The sequence below is a fragment of the Staurois parvus genome, unplaced genomic scaffold, assembly GCF_062004578.1.
Source record: "Staurois parvus isolate SC_StPar_1 unplaced genomic scaffold, SC_StPar_1.0 ptg001045l, whole genome shotgun sequence".
NCBI lineage: Eukaryota > Metazoa > Chordata > Amphibia > Anura > Ranidae > Staurois > Staurois parvus.
The window spans coordinates 2,815,956-2,841,612 of NW_028318841.1; the positions used below are offsets into that span (position 1 = coordinate 2,815,956).

Genomic DNA, 25,657 nt, shown 5'->3' on the forward strand with positions numbered 1-25,657 from the left:
CCGCCGCTGAACCGCGCATGTGGCGTTTGCCAAGCGTTAAACGCTCCGCAAACGCCAGACCAACGCTTGCCAAACACTATAGGGGCGTTTGCAAGAGTTTGTAAAACAGTCAAGTGTGAACGAGCCCTCAAACACACTGGTATACACATGTCCCTATATAAATTAAAGGAAAAGAGAGGGGGGAAAAATGAACTGGAATGCTTAAACACACTGAAACGTGTCAAAAATGCATAAAAACCACGCTGGAATGCGTCCAAAACCTGCATGCAGAAACGCATCTGGACTGCGTTTCCATAGTGTGAACCAGCCCTTATGCTGGCCATAGATGAGTCAAAAATAGGCAGATTTTTTGGGCGATTAAAAAAATCGGCCGAATTTCACACCGTTAGTGGGTTAATTGGTCGGCCGTTTTTCGGGGTTTTTGCACATTTCTTTTATCGGGCATGTTGGAAAATTTGCGGCCTATTTTGACAATTGGCCTATTTTACCGGCAATGATGGGCAAATCAGCAGATCGTTTTACTGATTAAAAAATCTGCGCATGAGCCGTGGCCTGCAAAAAGAAGAATTCCAGTCTGCTATTATATTTTATATGAAGAAGTCTTGCAGTTGCAACAAATGTATCCAAATAAAAACCTTGTATTCCAAATAATGTATTACAATGTTTTTATTTGGATACAAATGGATATATTTGTTGCAACTGCAAGACTTTTTCATATAAAATATAATAGCGGACCAGAATTCTTCTTCTTCCTGTCACATTGTATGGTGTGCTCCGCTGTCTCTGCAAGGGACAGAAGTTATGGGGTTAATACCGGTTGGTGGTAACGTAACATTGGTGGAAACATCGGCCGATTGAACGACCAATTTTTTGTTTGTTTTTTTTAAATCGTCTGATGTTCGACCCGTCTATGGCCTGCTTTAGGGCAAAAAAATTGGTAAGATACAGGATTTCATCAGCTGACCTCATAAGCACACACCTATGGCTGCCTTCCCCCATTCCAGCAGATGACTACCCCCCCCATTTCCGCAGGTGCATAGTTTTTCAATGCAATTAATCAGTGATCACCGCTCTCACTAAATACACAGGCATCATATTTTTTTTTTTTTTCTCTTAATTTCATCTTGCATAGAGCGTTCGTTTAGCAGTGTGAAGGAGATAACAGCCTATGTGGATAGAAGTGTAGTATTGAAATCCGTGTGTCCTGGGTTCCTTAAAGCTCGCCATACATTACACAGTCAGATTTGTACAATCTCCTTTTTAGAGTTCTGCCAACTATGTAGTGCAAGGGCCTGTCTGATTGGATACAGAGTGATTGGATAGATGGTGTGTCTTCCTATAATATAGTTTTGGTAAATCTAAAGGAGACTACAGAGATTGCACAATCAGATTTAGTGTATGGCCACCTTTTGTACACCTAAAAATTAACTAGTTGCCCTGTCAGTGCCATTAATTGTTACCGGCACACCAAACACAGAGACGAGCATAAATTTTGCCATGTGAAAAAACAAATGACAACAGCAAAACGCTAAAAAACTTGCAACCCACATCACGCCAAATGTCCCTTTTTGCTTTTTTGCCACGTGTAGCACAGCTCATTGAAATCAACGGGCTGCCCTATGTGTGTCGCGTGGAAAAATGAGCCATAAATGTGCTCCCATTACTCTAGGTGTGAATGGGGCCTGAATGTGGAATCCGTGTGTTTACATAAGAACAATGAGGCACCATTCACATCTGTGTGTTTCCAAACGCATGGAAAACTGCTCAGAAAATGCACACTTTACCATGTGTTTCAGAAACACGCTGCAAATGTGCATTGTGTTTGTGTTGTCATTACATGTGAGGCACCCTAAGCGAGTCAAAATGCACCAAAAACGCGCTTTGCTTCGTTCCAAAAAAAGTGTTGGAGCTTCTCTGGAGCAATTGTTGTGCGTAGGGCAGCCCTTTGAAGTGAATGGGCTGCTCTGTGCGTGACAAGTGGAAACGCTCCAAAATAAACACGTGCAGGAATGTGAGTTTTTGCTGCATGGAGATGTGAACAGGGCCCGACAACTGACTGTCTCCGTCCACTCCCTCCTATGTACTTGTATAAAGATGGCCATACCCTATGCGGTCTACTTGTACAATCTCTGTACAATTTCCTTTAGATTTACCAGAACTGTGTTCAGGTGCGTCCTCCTATTCCAATCCAATTTGTATACGATCAAATAGACCCTTTTAGTATATAGCTTATGAGCGATCTAAAGGAGATTGTACAATCGGGTTGTATAGAAGATGGTATTATAATGAGGGAGGTGTGGTCCAGAGTGGTGAACACACCCCATCACACCTCTTCTGTGATGCAACAAGGAAGTGAATTCTTCTGGGAGATGGCCTACAGGAAGTGAATGCTGAGAAATGATCTACAGGAAGAGATGGAATCTGAAAATGCTTTCAAAAATTCAAATAAACTGACAAGACTTTAAACCTCCTGTGGATGAGGTAAGTGAGAGATGAGCACATTTGGATGGCTGGGCCAGAAATGGCATTGGAAAATGCTTCTATTTATTATGAATTCATTATGAAAAGTGAAATATTGCTTATCTTTTAATGCTGTAGTCCCCGTTAGTACCAGGTAAAAGCAGCATTATATTTATGTATTGGTGTGAACCTAGCCTTAAAGTATAGGCAGATGTAAAAGACTCCTATTTAACCACTTGCCCTCCTTAGGATTTACCCCCCTTCCTGATCAGACCTTTTTTTGCTATTAGGCGATGCACTATTTCAACTGGTAATTGCGCAGTCATGCAATGCTGTACCCAAACGACATTTACATCTATGTTTTTCACACAAACAGAACTTTCGTTTGGTGGTATCTGATCACCTGTGCGCTTTTTATTTTTTGCTCTCTAAACAAAAAAAAAAGACTGACAATTTTGAAAAAAAAAAAAACAAAAAACACTTTTTTACTTTCGGCTATAAAAAATATATATTAAACTCAAAGTTAGTCATAATTTTAGGCCAAAATGTATTCTTCTACGTGTTATTGGTAAAAAAAAAAAAAAAAATCCCAATCAGTGTATATTGATTGCTTTGTGTGAAAGTTATAGTGTCTACAAACTATGGTAAAGATACTGCAATTTACGCAATTTGTTTTGCTATACAGCGCTGCGCTAGTTTAACTGACAATTGCGCGGTCATGTAATACTTTACATAAATGAAACTTACGTCCTTTTTATCACACAAATGGAGCTTTCTTTTGGTGGTATTTTATCACCTGTGCGCTTTATTTTTTGCACTATAAACAAAAAAAGACCAAAAATTTTGAGGAATAAAAAAAACTATTTTCTCATTTTGGTCATAAAAAATATCCAAAAAAACCCAAAATATTTTGTCATAAATTTAGGCAAAATGTATTCTGCTACATGTTTTTGGAAAAAAATCCCAGTAAGTGTATATTGATTTGTGTGAAAGTTATAGCGTCTACAAACTATGGAATACTGGAATTTACACAGCTTTTACTTTCTGACTGCTCATCACATTTCTTGAGATGCTAAAATACCAGGATCGTACAAACGCCCCCAAATGACCCCTTTTTGGAAAGTAGACACCCTAAGCTATCTGCTGAGAGGCATATTGAGTCCATGGAAAATCACAAAAACATAATTTTTTTTTTTTACACAAAATTGTCACTTAAATGATATATTGCTCACACAAGCCATGGGTAAATGTGGAATTTCACCACAAATTACATTCTGCTACTTCTACCGAGTATACACCCCAAGGAATTTAAAAAGAGGTATGGTGAATATTTTGAAGATCTAATTTTTTCTCACAAGGTATTGAAATGTAAAAATAGAAAAGAAAAAATGTTTTTTTGTTTTCTTTCTTCATTTTCCACAAGCTTGTGGCAACAAACGAGATCTGCAAAATACTCGCCATGCTTCTTATCAAATTCCTTGGTGTGTCTACTTTCCAAAAAGTGCTATCCTGGCATTTCAGGGCCTCTGAAACTGTTATAGGTAGTAAGGAAGTGTAATGAGGAAATAAAGCCCTTTAAAAGCCTGAAGGTGCTTATTGGATTTTGGGGTCCTGTACTTGGCTAGACTGCCAAAAAGTCTCTCACATGTGCTACCCCCATACTCGGGAGAAGTAGCAGAATGTATTTTGGGGAGTAATTCCACATATACCCATGGCATGTGTGAGCAATAAATCATTTAAATGACTATTTTTTTTTTTTTTTTTTTTACACAAAAAAGTCATTGTTTAAAAAACTTGTGGTTAAAAATAAAAAATTATTCTGTTGACTCAAAGTGCCTCTCAGCAAATAGTTTGTGGTGTCTATTTTCCAAAAAGTGGTAGTTTTGGAGTTTATGCCACACATCACTCACTCTTCTAACAACCTGAAGACCAAGCCTTTTCTGACACTTTTTGAAAGTGAAAAAAAATCAGTATTTTTTGCTAGACAATTAAACAACCAAACATTTATATATTTTTTTTAAAGCAGAAATCCTAGTGAATAAAAAGGTGGGTGCAGTCATCATCCTGGTATAACCATTCAAAGTCCAGTGATGTACCAGTAGGTTGTGGGTTCTTATTGGGTGTATATGCTATGCTCTTTCTTTCTTGCTTTTTCTTTTTTTTTTTTTCTTTTTTTTTCTCTAATTGTGGATGAAAAATCTCATCCAACAGCACTGCACACACCTACTTATGTTGCTGTCAGAATAAACAAGTCAGTGCTGCAGCTGAATGACATCCTCATTTCTCAAGCAGGCTTTCCCCCCCCTTTCTAAGATGGGTATTTACAAGCCGTTGGGGGAAGCCTCAGCAATTAGGATTGTACAAATGTCTAAATAGTCGCACGCTTGAATACAAATTGTCCTCGTGTAAGTGGTACCCCATATGGAAAAAGGATGACATCAAGTCCCAAACTATCTTGCCACTGCTCCCCATGTAGTCTGGGCATTCTGGGGGCTCCACGTGACTATCTTTTCCCTCGTAAATCCGAAACTTGTATGTATAGCCCATTGCCCTCTCACAGGTCACAGGCTTGCTGGGGAGAAATTGTTTGAATGCAAGGTGGCCAGAAAAATTAATGAGGGGCTCATCAACGCAGATATTTTGCTGGGGAGTATAGACAACTGCAAATTTTTGGTTAAGTTGATTTACGAGGGGCCGAATTTTGTGGAACCAGTCAAATTCAGGGTCATCTCAAGGACGACCGTGTGTTGTTGTTGAAATGCATAAAACACATTATACTCTCATATTTCTGGCTGCAGAGAACACGGGCATATGATGAATCGGGTCTGCGGACCAATACAACCACAATTCATTTCTTTTAGTAATGCCCATGTTGAGGGTTAGACCCCCAAAAAAATGTAAATTCGGAAAACTTAATGGGTTTCCATAGGAATGGTCTTGCAGCAAGGTTTGAATTTGGGTTGGAGGCAATTAAATTGTTGTGCATATAAATTGCTTTGATTCACAATCAATGCATACAGATCTTCTGTGAAAAACAGCTCCAAACAATCAAGGGGAGTATTCAAATTTGCTGTTTCAACTGAATTCCGGATTGGGCAGTGAATGAGGGAAGTACGGGTGCTTCAGAAATGGTGGGCTGCCAGTCGGGATTTGCAAGCACATCCAGACTGATACTAGGGGCTCTACAGGCCTGTGTGCGAATTCTTGGGGGCTGAGGGACACTACTTGTGCTCGCCATCGCACCAGCTTGTACTGCACTTATGGGATTCACCATGTCACCAAGTCATACTGCAGTGCTGGTATGTAAAAGACCAGGATGTACTAGGTGCCACTGTTGTCTATAGGTTCGTATTCTGAGGCTGATTGTGTCAGTGAGCCTTACGCTTCGCTCTCATCTGAAATGCTCAGAATCCTGTAGGCCTCTTCACTAGAGTACCTTTCCATTGACATTTTGGACATTAAATTTATAGGTACCTAGTGTGACTCACAGCGAAAAAGAGCACCTGGCTGTCAGGGACTGCTTTGACCACTACAAAAAAAATTTACCGGCAAGTGCTAACAGAGATCAGGCCTGATTCTGCGAACACTCCGGTTTTCTGTGCAATGTATCAAGTGACAGTGACCTACTGACACTGTACTTGCTGGGGGAGAAGGGGGGGGGGTAAGCGTAGGGGCTGAACGCAGATGCCGGGGCTGATCCCTCTAATGCTGCGTTTTGGGGGACACAATAATGTGAACGCTGGTATAGTGCTGATCTGATCAAAGATATTGATTCGTTCAGACACTATACTAGCCATGGAGGTTTATTGTGTGAGTGCTTTCCTGGCAATCAAGGGGTTAAATGTGATTACTGTTGTACTGACGGGCAATCTGACGCTATCTGGGAGGGCCGTGAAAACCGTGGGAGCGCAAATCGCATATATACGTGATTTTGTGCACCCGTGCCACCCTGTAGTAGTATTTCTGGGTGGCGTGGAAGCGGTTAAACATGTCCAGTAAAAAATTTTTTAAATCAAATTGCATCATAAATTTAGGCCAAATATGCATTCTGCGATATGTCTTTGCTGAAAAAAAAAAAACCGAATGCGTGTAAATGTTTTTAATTTTTTGTATTTTTCTTCTAACTAATCATGGCAGCGTTCAGCGACTTATAGCGAAACTGCGGCGGGCATTCTGACACTGGGGGGAACTGGCTTGGTGTTACTGACATCGCTGTATTCGTGTCACAGGGGATCAGTGCTTAACCCCTTGGTGCTGGCGCCTCCCAGCCCTTTAAGGGTTTCAGAAGCTGGGGGGTGGGGTTTAGGGTCATGTGACACGCCGTCACATGATCAGGAAAGGTCCCGATCGAAAGAGGAGATCGTGACCTTTCCATGAGTACCGGAATTGTGCTGGTAGCGTGCAGGGCGCACGCTCTCAGCACATATGTTCTTTTTTAATAGATGTGCGTTCGGCCGGCATACAGAGGTTGAGAAAAAAAACCCACAGACAGTGTACTATTGGCACTGGATGGGAAGGGGTTAACATGAGGGGCGATCAAAATGTTAACTTTGTGCTTGGAGTGTTTTACTATCGAGCGGGGGGGGGGGGGGGGGGGGCCTGTGCACAGCCATCCAGTGTGCCGGAACCGACAGAGAGGAAGACTGTTGGTAAACAAAGCAGCCCTCCTCCCCGTCTGTAATCACCGGCTGGGACTCGGTGATTGACAGCCGCGGCCACAAATGGTGGCGCGGGTAGGAAGCCTGCTCCCCCTACTTGTAAATGCAAAATCACGTGTGTGTATATGATTCTGCGCACCCGTGCCACCCTGTAGCAGTATTTCTGCTATGGGGCGGTCAGGAAGCGATTAATCAAGTTATTTAGTAACAGAAATACGGTACATTTTCTCCACTCCTCTTCTAGAACAGCACACCTGAGAGATGAGGCTCCTCCCTACAGGAAACTCAATCAATTGCCAGATGGTAAAAGCCCCCACCCTTCCTCTAGTCCCTCAATTTTGATTGTGTTTCTCCCTAGAGATTCAGAGGAACGATTGTTTTGTGTAAATGGGGAGGGTCAGACAGTATCCCTATGAGGCAGGTCTAGGGACGCCAAGGAGGGTTGAATTAACCTGCATGCCAAGTGCCTTTCCCAGGTCACCATATATAGTGCAGCAGCCCAGCTACAAAGGAGGTGAACGACCGCTATTGTACACCTCATGTTCAGCAGCCCTGGTCTCCTCCTGTCCTCTCTAACATGCAGCAAACTCCAGAAGGTCTGAACACTGGGACTTACAAAGATATGGAAAACCTTTTGTACATGGGGTAAGAAGAGACCGTTTACTTCTAGCTCTACCTCTAGTCCAGTAGTCCTGGCATTTCTCCAGGAAGATGTTGAAGGGTGTGGCAGTTAACACTCTTCGAGTGCAAGCAGCAGTGCTTTCAGATTTTCCGGACTGGTATTGTGGCCCCCACAGGGCAGATTCAGCTCCACTTTTAAGGCCCATTTAACTGTTAAAACTGTTGTATTTTATTAATGTACAAGTGTTATGAGGTCCATTAACCACTTGCCCTCCTGAGGGTTTACCACCCCCCCCTTCCTGACCAGATAATTTTTTGCATTGCAGCTCTGTGTTACTTTAACTGACAATTACGCGGTCATGCAACGCTGCACCCAAATGAAATTTACGTCCTTTTTTCCCCCAAAAAAATAGCTTTCTTTCTATGGTATTTGATCGTGTGTTTTTTTATTTTTTGCGCTATGAAAAAAAAGACTGACAATTTTTGAAAAAAAAAACAATATTTTTTACTTTTTGCTATTAAACATGTCCAGTAAAAAAATCAAATTTTATCATAAATTCAGGCCAAAATATATTCTGCTACATGTCTTTGCTAAAAAACAAACCCAATATGTAAATTAATTGGTTGACGTGAAAGTTATAGCATTTACAAATGGCGGTATAGATAATGAAAATTTATTTTTTACTAGTAATGGCGGCGATCAGCGACTTATAGCAGGACTGCGGTGGGGGAACTGACTTGGTGTAACTGACATCCCCAGTGACACCAATACAGCGATCAGTGCTGAAGAAAAAGCACTGACATTGTACGAATGGCACTGGGCAGGAAGGGGTTAACATGATGGGCGATCTAAGGGTTAACTGTGTGCTGTTTCACTGTAAGCTGTGTCCGTGTGCTTCACTGTAATCACACTGCTTTGCATGGCTGTCCTGTGCACAGCCATCCAAAGCAGTGTGCACAAGCTGACAGGGAGAAGAACTGTTTTGTTTACAAACAGTTCTCCTCCCCATTGGAGATGCTCGCCAATCACTGGGCGCTGGCAAGTAATCACCAGCTGGGGACACAGTGATTGACAGCCGCGGCCGTAAATGGCGGCGCGGGTAGGGCCCCCTACCTGTAAATGCAAAAGTGTGTGTGTGTGTGTGTGTGTGTCCGTGCCGCCCTGTAGCAGTATATCTGCTATAGGGCGGTTAAAGTGGACTGTTGTGGTGACAACTGTCTATAATGGGGTAACCTCTCACTTTTGGGAAAGGTGCAATTTTTTGTTTACGCGAACACCAGCATGTACCCAAGTACAGCCATGCACAGCTGTTCATGTCTGTTAGCCTGCATGCAGCACCTGGATTTTTTGGGCAGGGGAAATACTGTAGTGTACATTGCACTGGTCAACATCTGATCCCACAGAAGCTGGAGGCTGATGGTAATAGAAGACATTACATTTTAACTAAATGTTTACCAGTATTGTGCACTCTATTTAAGATGATTATATCCATGCTAAAAAGCTTTAGCCTTTAGTACTGCTTTACTATAAAAGATTGGTAACCCCCCCCCCCCCTTTCATCCTTCATATAGCTTCATGTCTGACTCCAGTTATAATACCCTGTATATCCTACTTCTGGGTACATTTAATAATAAATTATATACAGTTGTGTTCAAAATAATAGCAGTGTGTTTGAAAAAAGTGAATAAAGCTCAAAATCCTGCTAATAGCTTTTATTTTATTTCCATACACACAAATGCATTGGGAACACTACACATTCTATTCCAAATCAAAACATGAAGAAAAATAGATAAAATTTGTGTTGTTCCTCTAAAAAAAAATTGAAGAAAAGTGAATATTAGACTGTTCAAAAAAAAAAGCAGTGTTTGTATTCTTCTTTACAAACTCAAACATTCACTATATAAACTGAAAAATGTTTGAAGATTTTGCTTTCCTTTGAATCACTTAATGAATATTTAGTTGTATAAGCACTGTTTCTGAGAACTGCTGTACATCTGTGTTGCATGGAGTCAACCAACTTCTGGCACCTGTGAACAGGTATTCCAGCCCAGGATGATTGGACTACATTCCACAGTTCTCTATTTCTTGGTTTTGCCTCAGAAACTGCATTTGTGATGTCACCCCACAAGTTTTCTATTGGATTAAGATCCGGGGATTGGGCTGGCCACTCCATAACATCAATCTTGTTGGTCTGGAACCAAGATGTTGCACGTCTACTGGTGTGTTTGGGGTCGTTGTCTTGTTGGAACACCCATTTCAAGGGCATTTCCTCTTCAGTATAAGGCAGCATGACCTCTTCAAGTATTCTGATGTATTCAAACTGATCCATGATCCCTGGTATGCAATAAATAGGCCCAACACCATAGTATGAGAAACATCCCCATATCATGATGCTTGCACAACCATGCTTCACTGTCTTCACAGTGTACTGTGGCTTGAATTCAGTGTTTGGGGGTCGTCTGACAAACTGTCTCCGGCCACTAGACCCAAAAAGAACAATCTTACTTTCATCAGTCCACAAAATGTTGCACCATTTCTCTTTAGGCCAGTCAATGTGCTCTTTGGCAAATTGTAACCTCTTCAGCACATGTCTTTTTTTCAACAGTGGGACTTTGCGGGGGCTTCTTGCAGATAGCTTGGCTTCACATAGGTGTCTTCTAATTGTAACAGTCCTCACAGGGAACTTTAGACCTTCTTTGATCTTCCTGGAGCTGATTGTTTGCTGAGTCCTTGCCATTTTGGCTATTCTTCTATTCGAATGGTAGTTTTTTGCTTTCTTCCACGTCTTTCAGGTTTTGGTTGCCATTTTAAAGCATTTGCAATCATTTTTAGCTGAGCAGCCTATCGTTTTCTGCACTTCTTTATATGTTTTTTCCCTCTCCAATCAACATTTTAATCAAGGTACGCTGTTCTTCTGAACAATGTCTGGAACGACCCATTTTCCTCAGAATTTCAGAGAGAAATGCACTGTAACCAGCATGTACAACATTTGCTGCCTTCCTTCCTTAAATAAGGGCAATTATTGCCACCTATTTGTCAAAGAATGAATGACTTCACTAATAGAACTCCGCACTGTTATTATTTTGAACATGCCCCTTTCAATTAGTGATTCAGTTACACAGAATCAGCAGCATGCATGTCATGATTGTTGGGTCTGTTGGATTTCTATTACTCTACTACACCTGCTAGTAAATTATTTGCCATGTAGAAATATCATTTCTACCAAAAACAGTGATTGGACCTTTTCTGCTCCCAATGGCCACAGTCTGGCCCCCTTAAAGTATGAAGGACAGTAAACTGGTCTAGAAAGTTTGGAGACCTCTGCCCTAGAGAATAAAATGGCTGACATTGCAATTTTTTATATCACAAGGCATTTTTTTAAATAATAATTTCAGAACTTTTTCCACTTTTTAATGTGACCTATAAACTGAACAACTCAATTGAAAATCAAACTAAAACCGTTTAGGGGGGGAAGTAAACGTAAAAAAAACCTAAAATACTGTGGTTGCATAAGTGTGCACACCCTCTTATAATTGGGGATATAGCTGTGTTCAGAATTAAGCAATTACATTCAAAATCATGTTAAATAGGAGTCAGTACACACCTGCCATCATTTTAAAGTGTCTCTGGTTAACCCCAAATAAAGTTCAGCTGTTCTAGTAGGTCTTTCCTGACATTTTCTTAGTCACATCTACAACAAAAGCCATGGTCCACAGTGAGCTTCCAAAGCTTAAGAGGGATCTCATTGTTAAAAGGCATCCGTCAGGAGAAGGGTACAAAAGACTTTCCAAGGCATTAGATACACCATGGAACACAGAGTGGCAAGATGGAAACTTTTTTTCTTACGAAGAAAAACATCCAAGCCCAGCTAAATTTTGCAAAACACATCTGAAGTTTCCCAGAGGCATGTGGGAAAATGTGTTATGGTCTGGAGAAACCAAGGTTGAACTTTCAGGCCATAATTCCAAAAGATATGTTTGGTTCAAAAACAACACTGCACATCACCAAAAGAACACATGGTGGTGGCAGCATCATGCTTTGGGGCTGTTTTTCTTCAGCTGGAACTGGGGCCTTAGTCAAGGTAGAGGGAATTATGAACAGTTCCAAATACCAGTCAATATTGGCACAAAACCTTCAGGCTTCTGCTAGAAAGCTGAACATGAAGAGGAACTTCATGCATGACAATCGCCCAAAGCATACATCCAAATCAACAAAGGAATGGCTTCACCAGAAGAAGATTAAAGTTTTGGAATGGCCCATCCTGAGCCCAGACCTGAATCCAATTGAAGAGGGCTGTGGACAGGAGATGCCCTCGCAATCTGATAGATCTGGAGTGTTTTTGCAAGGAACAGTGGGCAAATATTGCCAGGTAAAGATGTGCCATGCTACTACTCATGCCCCAAAAGACTGAGTGCTGGAATAAAATCAAAAGGTGCTTCAACAAAGTATTAGTGTAAGGGTGTGCACACTTATGCAACCATGTTATTTTTATTTTTACTTCCCTCCACCTAAAAGATTTCAGATTGTTGTTCAACTGAGTTGTACAGTTTATAGGTTATATTACAGGTGGAAAAAGTTCTGAAATTATTTATATTTGTCTCCTTTTATTACATCACAGAAACCTGACATTTTAGCAGCGGTGTGTAGACTTTTTATATCCACTATATATTAACTAAATTATACACCACACTTTTTATTTGAGGTTTTTATTTGTTTAGTTCAAAAGAATAATCGGTCAACATGATTATGAATATATTTATTGTTGGTTACAGCCCTAGGTATTGTGTATGTGTGCAATTGTTTTAATTCATATTTTCCTGAAATTTTGTGTTTGCATTTATATGGCCACAATTGTATTGTCCTGGGCCTCTGCTTTCATAAAATATATTATGGTTGGGGGTTTCCAAGTAATTTTTTAACAACAAAAGGGGAAAAATGAAAAAGTAGTCAAAGGCATTTAAAGTCATGTTTCATTCAGTTTCTAAGCTTAGGTTCACACTAGTGCTGCTGCATAATCATGTGTCTTTCAGCCTGTTTTTGTAGTGTGTTTTTACATGTGTTATTTTCATTCTTCATGCGTTTTTTTTGTAGGAGGAATACTGGATTTTATACACAAAACTCTACCAAAAACACTAAAAATGTATGTACTTGTATTTTACATGTGCTTTCCATGCACTTCCATTGAAACTTATGGGGCAATAAAAACACACTTCTCTGCACCAAAAAAAAGCACCTGCGCCTTTTTGAAAAGACGCACTGCTCTGTTGCATTTATGTGAACAAGCACCAAAGAGAATAATCTGCACTTTTGAAAACGTAACCCGCATGGGAACCTCGGTTTCCAGTACGGTTGTGTTTTTCAGTGTGGGCGGCGTGCCATTAGAAGTAATGGCACCTGCCCGCGGGTCCGCATTCCTCTGTGCGGGTGTTGCGGCTGCACGGATTTTTGTGCGGATCTGCAGAGGCACCACCTGCACATCTGTGACCCAAGCCTTTTGTACACTTTCAAATAAAGCTCTTACAAAACAAAAAAAAAGAGATCCATGTGTTGGATTGTGCATCACTCTGCCTCCTAAAAGCTGGCAACACAGAGCGTCCGGAGCGCTGAATCACTCCAGTTACTGTGCAATTCATTGCCAGGATAGTGTGAATTTGCCCTAAACCACTTCGACCTCTGATATACTCGTATGTCGCAAGGTTGAAGTGGTTATACCAGGATGATGCCTGCAGCTATATTTATCAGGCAGTAATGCACTGTTATGTAAAAGCAAACCTAGCGACTAATTAGCTGCTGGATCTCTTTGTACAGTCCGCATCTCCGATTATCTCTCTGATTTAAGAAACCAGAGGCAACAAGTATTTTTATCACTTCTGATTTCGCCAGGTTATAAACAAGCCAATTGCTGCGCATATATTACATGACTTAAAAAATTGCAACGCCTCCCATTTTATTCTATAGGGCCTTTTGTTTAACTGCTTCCCGCCCACCATATAAGGAAATGACAGGTGGGTGGTGGCTCTCTCTCATATAACGTCCTCCCCCTCTAACTGCACATGTGCGTCCCCAGGGGCGTGGTGCGTGGCGATCAGTGGTGCGCTGTGTCCCTGGGACACAGCGGATCACCGATCACAGTGAAGAGTAAATGACACAGGCTCTGTCATGTGATCAGCTGTGTCCAATCACAGCTGATCGCATGTAAACAGGGAAATGCCAGTTATCGGCAGTCCTCTCCTCACGCTGACAGTGCGTGCCGAGAGGAGAGTCGGTAAGCGGCATTCCTCAGAGTGGACATCTACACTGATCATCAGGGCACTGATGATCAGTGTAGCCCCATCACTGCCATCTGTCAGTGCCCATCACCAGTGCACATCAATGCCACATATCAGTGCCCATCAGAGCTGACTTTTCAGTGACACCTATCAGTGCCCCTAAGTGCCACTTCCAATAAGTGCTAGTCAGTTTCACCTATCAGTGCCATATGAGTGCCACCTTTCAATGTCCAGCAGTGATGCCTGTCAATGCCCAACAGTGCTGCCTATCAGTGCCCATCACTGCAGCCTCATTAGCGCACATCAGTGAAGGAGAAAAATTACTTATTTACAACATTTTATAACAGAAACTAAGAACTTTTTTTATTTTCAGTCCTTTTTTTAGTTTAAGTGATTAAATACTACCAAAAGAAAATTCTGTCTCAAAAGATAAAAATTTTGTTTGGGTACAGTGTTGCATGACCACGCATTTGTCATTCAAAGTGCGACAGCGCTCAAAATTGGCCTGGACAGGAAGGGGGTAAAAGTACCCAGTAGGCAAGTGGTTAAAAATGTTTGGGGGGTTTCAAGTAATTTATTAGCAACAAAAATGCAGATTTCTTACATGTAGGAGAGAAGTGGTTAAAGCTTAAGTCCAGGGAAAACAGAAATCCTCCCTTGCAGTGGGGCTGTCCCTACCCTGCCATGGTTAAAAGCATGTTTATGTCTAGGTTTTCGGGACCTGATCCTCCACTCCCACAGGCTCCCTCTGCGCTGCTAAACCGGTACCTGCAGCCTCTTCTGCTCTGGCAGTTGTAGGTCCTCTGACATCATAAAATACAATGCAATTGGACATGTGTGTGCCTTTTTTGAATTGTCCCTCAGTCTCTTAGGACCTGTGACGTGTCCTAATGCACTGCAGGGGGAGGTGAACTTCCACTCCGATCGCCTAGGCAGTCTGAGTGGAAGTGGGAGCAGGAACCTGTCACAACCAGGTACCCATTCCCACCCCCTGTGACAGAGGAGGCGGGGATGAGGATGAACAGCGGAACTTCCTCTTTTGGTTGAAGTTCCGCTTTAAGAATTAAATACTTCACAGTACATGCAGCTAGAAAGTTCAGTGTGGGCTTGTCTTTAAGGCTAGGTTCACACTAGTGCATGACATGATCTAATTTCCAGAGCAATTTTGCAGTATGATTTTTGCATGCTTTTTGAACCTGCTTTTCATGCTACATGCATTTATTTTAGGAGATTAGTGGGATTTTCAGCTAAGGGATGCTGGTTGCTGGGAAGTCCTGCCGGCATCTTAACAACCAGTGCCTCATCCATGCTGTCAGCAAGGGAGCGTGCGCACCCCCCCTCCTGTACCATACTGGGCCACATGCCCTTAACATGAGGGTACTTTGCTGGGGGAGGAGCTGACATAACTGGCAAGACACCTCGTCCCCATTATGAGGACAAGGGCCTCTTCCCCACAACCCTGGTGCGATGGTTGTAGGGGTCTGCAGGTAGAAGGCTTATCAAACCCAATAACACATGTAATGTATTGGAGCTTACCAGTGCTTAGATGTGGCGGCTGCATTATTTTTCTCTTTTCAAGCTTTTTTTTTTTTTCCTTTAACCCAGTGATTCAGCTAGTGACGCACTATCCAAAGGTGAGAATGCTCACTTGCAGCAGGAGATTTGTGGAGGATCAGTTTTGTCACCTTAGACTGCTCTCCTTATTTGGACCATAAACGCCTCAATTCCTCATCTCCGTTACATAGAGGGGTGTTGCTTTGTAGTTCACAGAAAATAGCTGAAAAAACTGAAAACATTGGCGATGTTTTCAGAAAGTTAAAGGACAGAAGATTTCTAACAGGATCAATGAGAAGGTTTCTCTACTTGCAGAAAATGTACCTTGCCTGAAAGTGTTACTAAACCCAGGACCCTGCATTCACTGTATCTGATCTCCCACAGTACACACAACATAGAAGTGCATTTATTTTAGTAAATATATACTGCTATATACTTTTTCTCATCGGGAGTTAGAGCAATCTTAGGACTTCTATCAGTGTTCAGCAGAGCACTGGTTAAATCTTGGAGGAGGAGTTTTCTCTAGGAGGATGCAGAACCTCTGACATCTGTAGCAATACACACCAAACTGAGCATGTGCAGTGTCTTCACACAATATGTCTTATCATTAGATAAGGAGGAGACACTGGCAGAATGGGAGGATCAGAAGTCAGGATCAAAACCGCGTTTTTACACAATGTGGAGGATTAACCCCTTAGGTTCCACAGTGAGTATAACAAGAATGCTTTGCTGCATATACAGACTGATTTTGCTGTTGTGGGTTTAGTGACCGTTTAAATGATTGAAACCTGTACATGTAAAGATTTGTAAGCTGCAGTGCTTTACATTTTTGTTCTTTGGTTTAAATACTTTACAGCCATATTATTATTTTTTTTTGTGCTTTGGATACAGTGTGGAAGGGTTTGAGCCGATGTCAATTTGAAATCCCATACCTACCTTCTTTCCCTCACTTTTTGTTATACCTCACATATCTCCTGCACAGAAAGTGAGCAGAAATCTTCCAAATCATGCCTTGCACCACAGCAAAAAAATAAAAGGTTCTCCCTTTTACTTGACTACCCAAAATGAAAGGAAAGCTTTGGCATGACTTCGGCTTTAAAATTGTTCTAAACTCTACAGGTTTTTTTTATACCTAATGCATTCACTGCATTAGTGTTACTAAACCCACAATAGTAAAATCCGTCTGTATATTCAGTAAAGCATGCTTGTTATACTCACTGTGGAACCTAAGGGGTTAATCCTCTGTATTGTGTAAAAAGGCTGTTTTGATCCTGTCCCCTCTGACCTCCCCTTCTTTTACTGTCCCCAATCTATCTGCTAATAATACAGAATCCTAGGGACTCTCTGCACATGCTCAGTTTGGTGTGTATTGCTAGAGAGGTGTGTGTTGTGTGGTTTTTGTTTTGTTTTGTTTTGAGAGGTGATCAGCACAGGGCCAATCCGCACCATCCAGACAGAGGGTCACGGGTCATGCAGCCTCATAGGACAGTCAGAGGAAAATGCAACCACCTCCTACAGGTTTTAACCAGTGCTTGGCTAGACACTGATAGAAGTCACAAGACTGCTGTATACTGCTGCTGAGAAAAGATATTTAGCAGTTTATATTTACTAAAACAATTGCATTTCCATGCTCTGTGCACTGTGAAAGACCGGATATAGCGAATGCAGGATCATGGGTGTAGTAACACTTTAAGGTGAAAAGCCTTCCAGTGCCTGCTCCCCCCCCCCCCCACCTCCATATCACTTACTTGAGTCCAGTATTGATCCAGCACTCTGTTCAGCTGCAGTAATTCTCTCCCCTCTTCCTTCTCTCACAAGCTGCACCGATGGCAGCAGGAGCGATTGTGGCTTGATATGGGGGCACACAAAGTCTGCTGGCGGGGGACCCCAGAAGAGGGGAAATAGGGCTGCTCTGTCCAAAAAAAAGAAAGTTTACAATGACTTTATGGATATTGTAAGCCTTATTCATTCACTGCTTGTGCTGATAATCTGTGAAATTTACATGACACTTTTTCTCTCCACAGATAACTCAGAGGATATTTGCACAGCTTCGGCTTTGAAGAATTTACAGCCCAGGTTGCAGATCTGAGCCGTGATAAACCTGTCTGCACAACAGCACATTTGCCATACATGTCATCAAATGCTCAGATGGCGGGCTGCATTCACTCGCCATCAACAGCTGTGCATAGCACGTTTACCATAAGTTAAAAAATATATATATTCTTTTTTTTTTTTCCCCCCCCCCCCCCATTTTTCTAGTCTAAGTTACTATTAACAGCTAATATGCAACAGTTCAGTCTGTGTTTTCTTTTTTTTTTGTTTTTAATATAATATAATTTTTTTTTTTTTCTGACATTTGTATTTATTAAATACTTACTCAGTATTACCTACTTAATGCCTTTTTAAAAGATGATTTTAACGGAGGATAATTTGAGCCTTAAACGCATGGTTTATTTTCTATAAGTTACCTCGAATCTGCTCTTAACTCCTTCAGTGCCAGCGGGCCAGCAAAGCGGGATCTTACAATGCCTCGCCTGCCTCTCTTGCATTGAAGGTGTTTGTACACTTGATTTTTTTATTTCCTAAAACTTAGCACATGCTTTGAGACTATGTTTACGTTCTTACGGTATCAAGTGAAGCTGCTTGAAGTTATGTTGGACCTGCCTGTTGGGTTTGTTTTCTCAGCAGCGGCACCTCAGCTGCAGAAGATGACTGTTAGGTCCAAAAATAAATGTAGTGGCCAAGCAAGTGGACACACGGATGTCTAGATGACTGTAATCTTCGATCATGTTATACGGTTAGGGGTGATTCCGGAAGAAAAAGTGTTAAAATCCTCCTGGAGAATCAAATGCAACCTCAGTGCTTAACTTGTTTCAACATATGAGAAAAAAACTCTGAATTGAACACTCTGGTGAATCAGAGCTGGTTGCCTGGGTAGTTAATAGGCTTGTGCAGGAGCCCAGTGGTTAGAATAAAAATATATACGGTTTGTTTATTTTGCCTGTATCTTTACATTTTTTTTTCCTGAAGTATTTCTTCCAACTTCATTGACCACCTGCTTTTTGTTCTTTCGGTAATGGTTCTGACCTCATTTGTTTATAATAATCTTCAGATGATTTTTTTTCTCCCCTTCCTTCCACATGTGCACATATAAGTCTAATGCAAATAAAATGATTTTACGTTTTCTAGTTTAAATGTTGTGTATGTGTGTTTTTTTTTCCTCTTAACAAAATGTGTTCTTGTCACACTGTTTTGCACCCATCAGGCCATTCATTTAGGTTCAGCTACACAACCTGAGCCTTGAACAGGTGGTAAAGGGTCAGCAAAATTGATATTTCATTTTTGAACAATTGCAGATGAATTGAGAACAAAGGTTATTGGGTTACCCAACGGCAGGATTTCCCTGCTTTCTATTACTGCATTGTTCAGATTTTTAAAGCTGATGTCCAGGCATACAGCTAAATACATGGCTAGTACCCATTCAGTATATATTCACTTGTAGATATTTCTAATTTTAACTTCGTAATCTTCATTCTACAGGAACAAGGTGGCCCAGTCAGGTCAGTATGTACCTTCTCCCCAACTCCCTCGAAATGGCAATAAATCTACAGCATTAACTGTTTCCCAAGTTATAAATATTCAGTAAATATTATATCCTTAATTAAACATACCAATGTTATTTTTGCATTGTTTCTATTTACACTACTACAGCACATGCAGTGTATGCTATATTTAACGATGGTAATTTCTTGCACTTTTTGTCAAATGTCATCCAGTCTTCAAGATCAACATATAGGAGGATTTAGTTCATAGTTAGTTTATAAATAAGATCAAAAACCACTCTCTAAATAAAATTATATAACCACAATTCCGCACAGCACCATCAACACCTTTACCCCAAAAGATGTACAAAAATTAATAAGCAGAAGATGCTATAAAATAAGTCCTCAATAATAAATAAATCCGTGCAGTCCAAACCCTAGAAGTCCAAAATTAGATCAAATCCTTCTCAAGTGATAATGTGTTCGAAAAATCTTTCAGAAACTTCCCCGGTATTATTCCTTTTGTTTCTGAAAGATTTTTCGAACACATTATCTCTTGAGAAGGATTTGATCTAATTTTGGACTTATAGGGTTTGGCCTGCACGGATTTATTTATTATTGAGGACTTATTTTATAGGATCTTCTGCTTATTAGTTTAGTTTATAGCCTAACTCCATGTTTACTTTTCACTTTAAATAGGTTGGGCCCAGCTTGTCCAAGCAAACTATTATCACGAATTCAGACATTTTTTATTGGGTGATATAAAGGCAATTGCCAACAGTAGAACAGACAATGTGGGTATTAGAGTTCTCCATGCAGAGAGAGAAACAAAAGGGTACATTGCTGACCTTTCGAGTCACAGCACAAATCCTTCTCCAAGGGGTAAACGGCAATGCAGCAAAGAAACGCTAAACTGTGAATGCAATTAACATTATTTACAACACTTTATAGATAGAAAAGGCAAAATAACTGGTAATTGAATGGTCCACCCCAGCCATAGCCCAAGGAGTGGCAAGGGCCAGGCAGTGTTGAGAAGGTAAACAGTAGGCCTACAATAGAGGGAAAGGGGGAGGGGTTCCATGGTTTACAGCAGCAACAGTCCCAAGAGCTCTAGCAAGAAACAAAGCTAAGATTTTGGTTATAGCTCCAACAGGGAGGTGTCAAACTCCGGGGGTTGCCAAATTTTGCTGTACTTTTGAATCTGATCATGAAGTGTTGCCTCAATTTTGGCTTGGATCATTGCCTGGGTGACTCAGTTCCTCGTGGCAGTCACACAGAACTGGGGTCTTCCAGCCTCTGGTTATTGTCTGCTTTGCAGCGGTTGTGATGGATAAGAGGAGGCGATATTGGTCTGTTCCAAGGGGGAGTAATTTAGAAAATCTACTCATGTGTCAGTTGGGATGTGTGTATCGAATAGCAAAATGGAAAAGAATTCTACCCAATATGACAGGTCCACCAGGTATGTAAGTATGTGACAGCCTCCTCAGTAACAGGCTCATGGGTATCTCGGGTTTGCCAAATGTCTACCTTATTTTGGGTGTGAGGTTCAAATCCAGATCAGTAATCCACTTGGCCACATAGAGTGGGGGGGCAGGTTGTGGGTTACTTGGAAACATCACGTCGAATGTTGACTCCTTTTGCATGCGGGTCAGATGAGCATAGTCATTCCTATAGGAAATGTATCTAGTGGTATAAAAGTCTTTCATTTGAAGATATCTAAAATTCTCAGAGCTGGGGGGACTTGAAACTCCTGGACATCACAAGTCAGTGCAGTCAAGTCAGCCGCTGGTGCATCGAACGGTGAAACGTAGTTGGTGAGGTTCCTGCTGGGCAAAAAGTCTGGTTATGAAAAAAGTATAGTAGAGGCGGATGAGGCGAAATAAGGTTAGTTTTGCCTTTCACTTTGTCCCGAATACGTAAGGAGTACCTGGTGAGGAAATTGGGAGAGAGGCCTCTTTTACATGGAGTAATCCAAAGCAAGTTATCTATGGATATATACACTGCTCAAAAACATTAAAGGAACACTTTGAAAACACATCAAATGTCAAAGGGAAACATCATGCTAGATATCTATGACTATGGACTGGGTCATGTGTTAGGAATGTAAGGATGCCCCATCATTTAATGGAAATGAAAATTATCAACCTACAGAAGACTGAATTCAAAGAAAATCAAAGTGAAAAAATGATGCAGCAGGCTAGTCCATTTTGCTGAAATTTCATTGCAGTAACTCAGAATAGTACTCGGTAATCTGTATGGCCCCCACATGCTTTTTGCATGCCTGATAACGTTGGGGCATGCTCCTAATGAGACAACAGATGATGTCCTGGGGTATGCCTCCCAGATCTGGACTAGGGTATCACTGCGCTCCTGGGCAGTCTGGTGCAACCTGGCGCTGTCTGATGAACTGAAACATGATATACCAGAGGTGTTCTCTAGACCCTTTCTCGTCTTTCACATGTGCTCAGGGTGAACCTGCTCTCATCTGTGAAAAGCACAGGGTGCCATTGGCGGACTTGCCAATTCTGGTGTTCAATGGCAAATGCCAATCAAGCTCTATGATGCTGGGCAGTGAGCACAGGGCCAACTAGAGGACGTCGGGCCCTCAGGCCACCCTCATGAAGTCTGTTTTGTAGGGCTCTGGCAGAGCTCATCCTGTTCTTCCTTGTACAAAGGAGCAGATACTGGTCCTGCTGATGGGTTTATGACTTTCTACGGTCCTGTCTAGCTCTCCTAAAGTAACTGCCTGTCCTGGAATCTCCTCCATGCTCTTGAGATTGTGCTGGGAGACACCACAAACCTTCTGGCAAGGTCACGTATTGATGTGCCATCCTGGGGGAGTTAAACTGCCTGTGCAACCTCTGTAAGGTCCAGGTATCTCCTCGTGCTACCAATAGTGACCCTAGCCAAATGTATAACTAGTGAAAAACAATCAGAAAAGATGAGTAGAAAAATGTAAGTGGCTTCCACCTGTATTGGTGGTTGTCTCATTGTTGCCCACCTAGTGCACCTGCTGTTAATAGCATTAACAACCCCCTCTGCTACTTAACTGACCAGATCAATATCCCAGGATTTTAATTGACTTGATGCTATACTCTGATTAAAAAGTGTGCCTTTAATTTTTTTGAGCAGTGTGCAAGGGTAAGTAAAAAAACTAATACACTCTGGCTGTCGAATGTAATTTTATTATATTTTAGAAAAGACAAATGTGTAATTTTTTTGAGATAACCTTCTTGTTTTTCAATACATTTTGTTCATCTGGCAACAAGCTTCTGTATTCTGTCATTACAAAAAGTTTAGGTTGAGCTGCAAGGCACGAATACACCGCTGTCTTCACTACTTCTTCATCAGAAGTGAAAGCGGTTGTAAAGGCTCAAGGGTTTTCACCTTCATGCATAGGCTTTCACCTTCATGCAAGGGTTTTCATCCTTCTCATTGGCTGAGACAGCAAGCAGGAGCCATTGGCTCCCACTGCTGCCAATCACGGCCAATTAGGCAATGAGAGAGGGGGGCGGAGCCAAGTCACAGCTTCGTGTATGAATGGACACATGGAGCAGCGGGTGCCCCCATAGTAAGCTGCTTGCTGTGGGGGCACCCAACAGAAAGGAAGAGCCAGGAGAGCCTGTGGGGGACCTAAGAAGAGGAGGATCCAGGCTGCTCTGTGCACGCACAACCACTGCACACAGCAGGTATATATATATATATATATATATGTGTGTTTGTTAGTAAAAAAAATATATATATTGACCTTTGAATCGCTTGAATCTTCATCCTTGTAGAATTGCTTTCAGGGAATCAAACAGGTGAAAAGCTATCCCTTATGACTAAGTCCCGGATGTGAGGAAACGCATCAGAAGAAGTGACGCCGGACACACAGGAGCAGGAACTGGAAGTGGTGTGGTGGCCATTTTGGAGACTGGAACCACATGTTAAGCCACCAGGAAGCTGCTTGGTAACCCTCTGTGTTGATATATGGGAATATAATGCTCGTGTTTACTTGTAACATGTAGGCAGATCTGTTAAAGCTTAATTAATATATTTTAAATGGAATCACACTATATATCTTTATTTATATATTACCTATATGGATACCTGATAGTTCCTGGGAAGTCTCTAGTACAACCATGATGGGATGGTATGGTGACTGATTTCCGTAAGAATACGCTTCAGGAGTGGAGGAGAGGAAGCGTGGTTCTGCTGATTCCTTCTATTTGATAAGGCGTGCTTGTTTAATCTTTTTGGTAAGGGTATATTTGCCTTGTACAGTAGAAGTGTACACTGGTGGGATCACTGGCATTGTATGCACGGAGTGAAGCACTTCACCTATTTTGCACAGTGTTCACTTGTTTATTCACTATTCTTTTCACTATGTGAATTTTGCACATATTAGAGTGATATTATGATTTGATATATTATCATTAAGGTAATACACTATTTAAGTTTTTCTTTTTTGGAGGTACACTCTGTTCTTGTGGGAGCCAGTGGAAAGGCTTAACATCTAAAGAACTGTCAAGTTGGAGTGTGGACAATTTTTGTATGATTTTTTATGTTTTTTACATCTCACATTGGACTTTCTTTGAAGTGACACTTGGTATTATGTTGGAGTGATATTCTATTTTATTTATATTTTTTTCTCTATTTGATCATTGGGGAATTAATATTGATAATTTTTGATTTCACGGACTGCTAACACTGTTTACATAAGGCTAGATTATTGTTTGTGGTTTAGCACTTTAATTTGATGGGTAGTATTCTATACATAATAGAGAAGTTTTGTGAATGTAAAGAGGAAAGTTCATATGCTGTAGTAAAAAAGACCATAAGTTTATTAAAATGATAAAAAATGCACACACATATAGTATACTATAAGCCCAACAGGCAACATCACATGGTACTGTGCGATTAACTGCTATTTCTGTACAAAGCCTGCTTCCAATATTAGTGTGTGTGGTGATGTCACTTCCGCTGGTCCCTCCCATTGCGTTTCTTCATCTTCATCCTCAGGGATGGTGGCTGTAAGGAGGCACCACACAGGATCCATTTATAGCAACTGGGAATAACAAAGCTCACAGCTGTTTTTTCCTTGTTTTCCCCTTCCTGGTTACTATAAAAGGATTCCACGTGGTGCCTCCTTCCAGCCACTCTCCCTGATGATGTCTGGTATGATGAAATGCGGATATGTATACAGTGATTGTATATTTATAGTGCTGCAGTTTATGTACACTATATTTCCAAAAGTATTGGGACGCCTGTCTTTACACGCACATGAACTTTAATGGCATCCCAGTCTTAGTCCATAGGGTTCAATATTGAGATGGCCCACCCTTTGCAGCTATAATAGCTTCAACTCTTATGGAAAGACTGTCCACAAGGTTTAGAAGTGTGTCCATGGGATTGTTTGACCATTCTTCCAGAAGCACATTTGTGAGGTCAGGCACTGATGTGGGATGAAAAGTAGGTGCATAGGGAAAGGGCTCCCCAAAAAATGTAGATCCATATGGGACCATAGGGCTTTATTGAAAAAAACAGGATCCCTGAAGAAGCCCAAGCTCAATGGGGGAAAGATGTTGAATCGCACCTCCCTATGTACGCCTTGGGCTTGATGTCACCGCATTCTGTGACCGTCTTATCCGACCTCCATTACAGGTCTGGGCATCCAGCATTCCTTGCCATACATACAGTATGCAGGATGGATCTCTACTACTGACAACGCTGTACAGTCTATGAGAAATGGATTCTGATGCCATCTAGCGGTACAGTTCAGGAACTACTCGTGGCTTGATGGACTTAAGCCCAGCGAATTTCTAAAGGGTGGTGAGAAACAGAATACTTGTGTATTTACACTGCTATTCATAAATCTGGCCACTTGGTAACTGTGTATTAATGGAGCTGATGGTGGCACATTATACGGCCTAACTGGCCAACTAATGGGACATTTCTACCCGGACTGCCATCGACCTGCAAGCTTTATTTGCAAAATGTAAATGGACTCTCAGGTGTCCTACAATTACTCATCATATATGGCTATAGAACAACCGGTCCCCAACCTGACTCCTATCTCCATTACATGGGACACTATTGAATGACTATTATCTAACCTTTGCATTCAATACACGGTTTATTGCCCCACATGTTCCCTAGTTGCATCTTTAGCCTTCTTGCCCCCTCCCCTATATTGTATATACTTGAGGTTGTATGAGCAGCCGCTAAGGTGACGAGACAACGTTGTCTTTTTAGGTTGGTGAAGTTACGGTGGTGGTGTGCTCAGCTGTGTGTATATTTGTGCATCGCACATTTGTCTTGTTTTTTCAATAAAGCCCTTTGATAACGCTGCATAGTCCCAAATGAAACTACCTTTTTTGGGGAACCATTTCCCTATGCACCTATGTCTTGAGCATGAGTTTCGGTGACCACGCCCACCTATTTCGTTTTGTTTTCCACGGGTGAGTCAGTGATTATATGATAGCTGATATTTAATGTAGGGTGATTCCGAAATTAATCCCTCCTATATCGGCTGTTTTAGGCACTTGGTTAACCCTTTTTTAGTTCTTT

The 25,657-nt window shown here is 41.4% G+C and overlaps 1 protein-coding gene across 3 annotated transcripts in view; it reads left to right on the top strand.

Moving 5' to 3' along the window:
• Positions 1 to 18,758, top strand: part of RAP2C (RAP2C, member of RAS oncogene family) — a 41,833-nt gene extending 23,075 nt beyond the window's left edge. For 2 of the 3 annotated variants that reach the window (XM_089657951.1, XM_089657952.1), the window contains exon 4: positions 17,588 to 18,758. The gene's annotated coding sequence lies outside the window, so the exon portion shown is untranslated. Of the gene's footprint in view, positions 1 to 12,831; positions 12,977 to 17,587 lie in introns of those variants that run through there. The other variant, XM_089657953.1, reaches the window with a different exon arrangement.
• Positions 18,759 to 25,657: the final 6,899 nt, after the last annotated feature.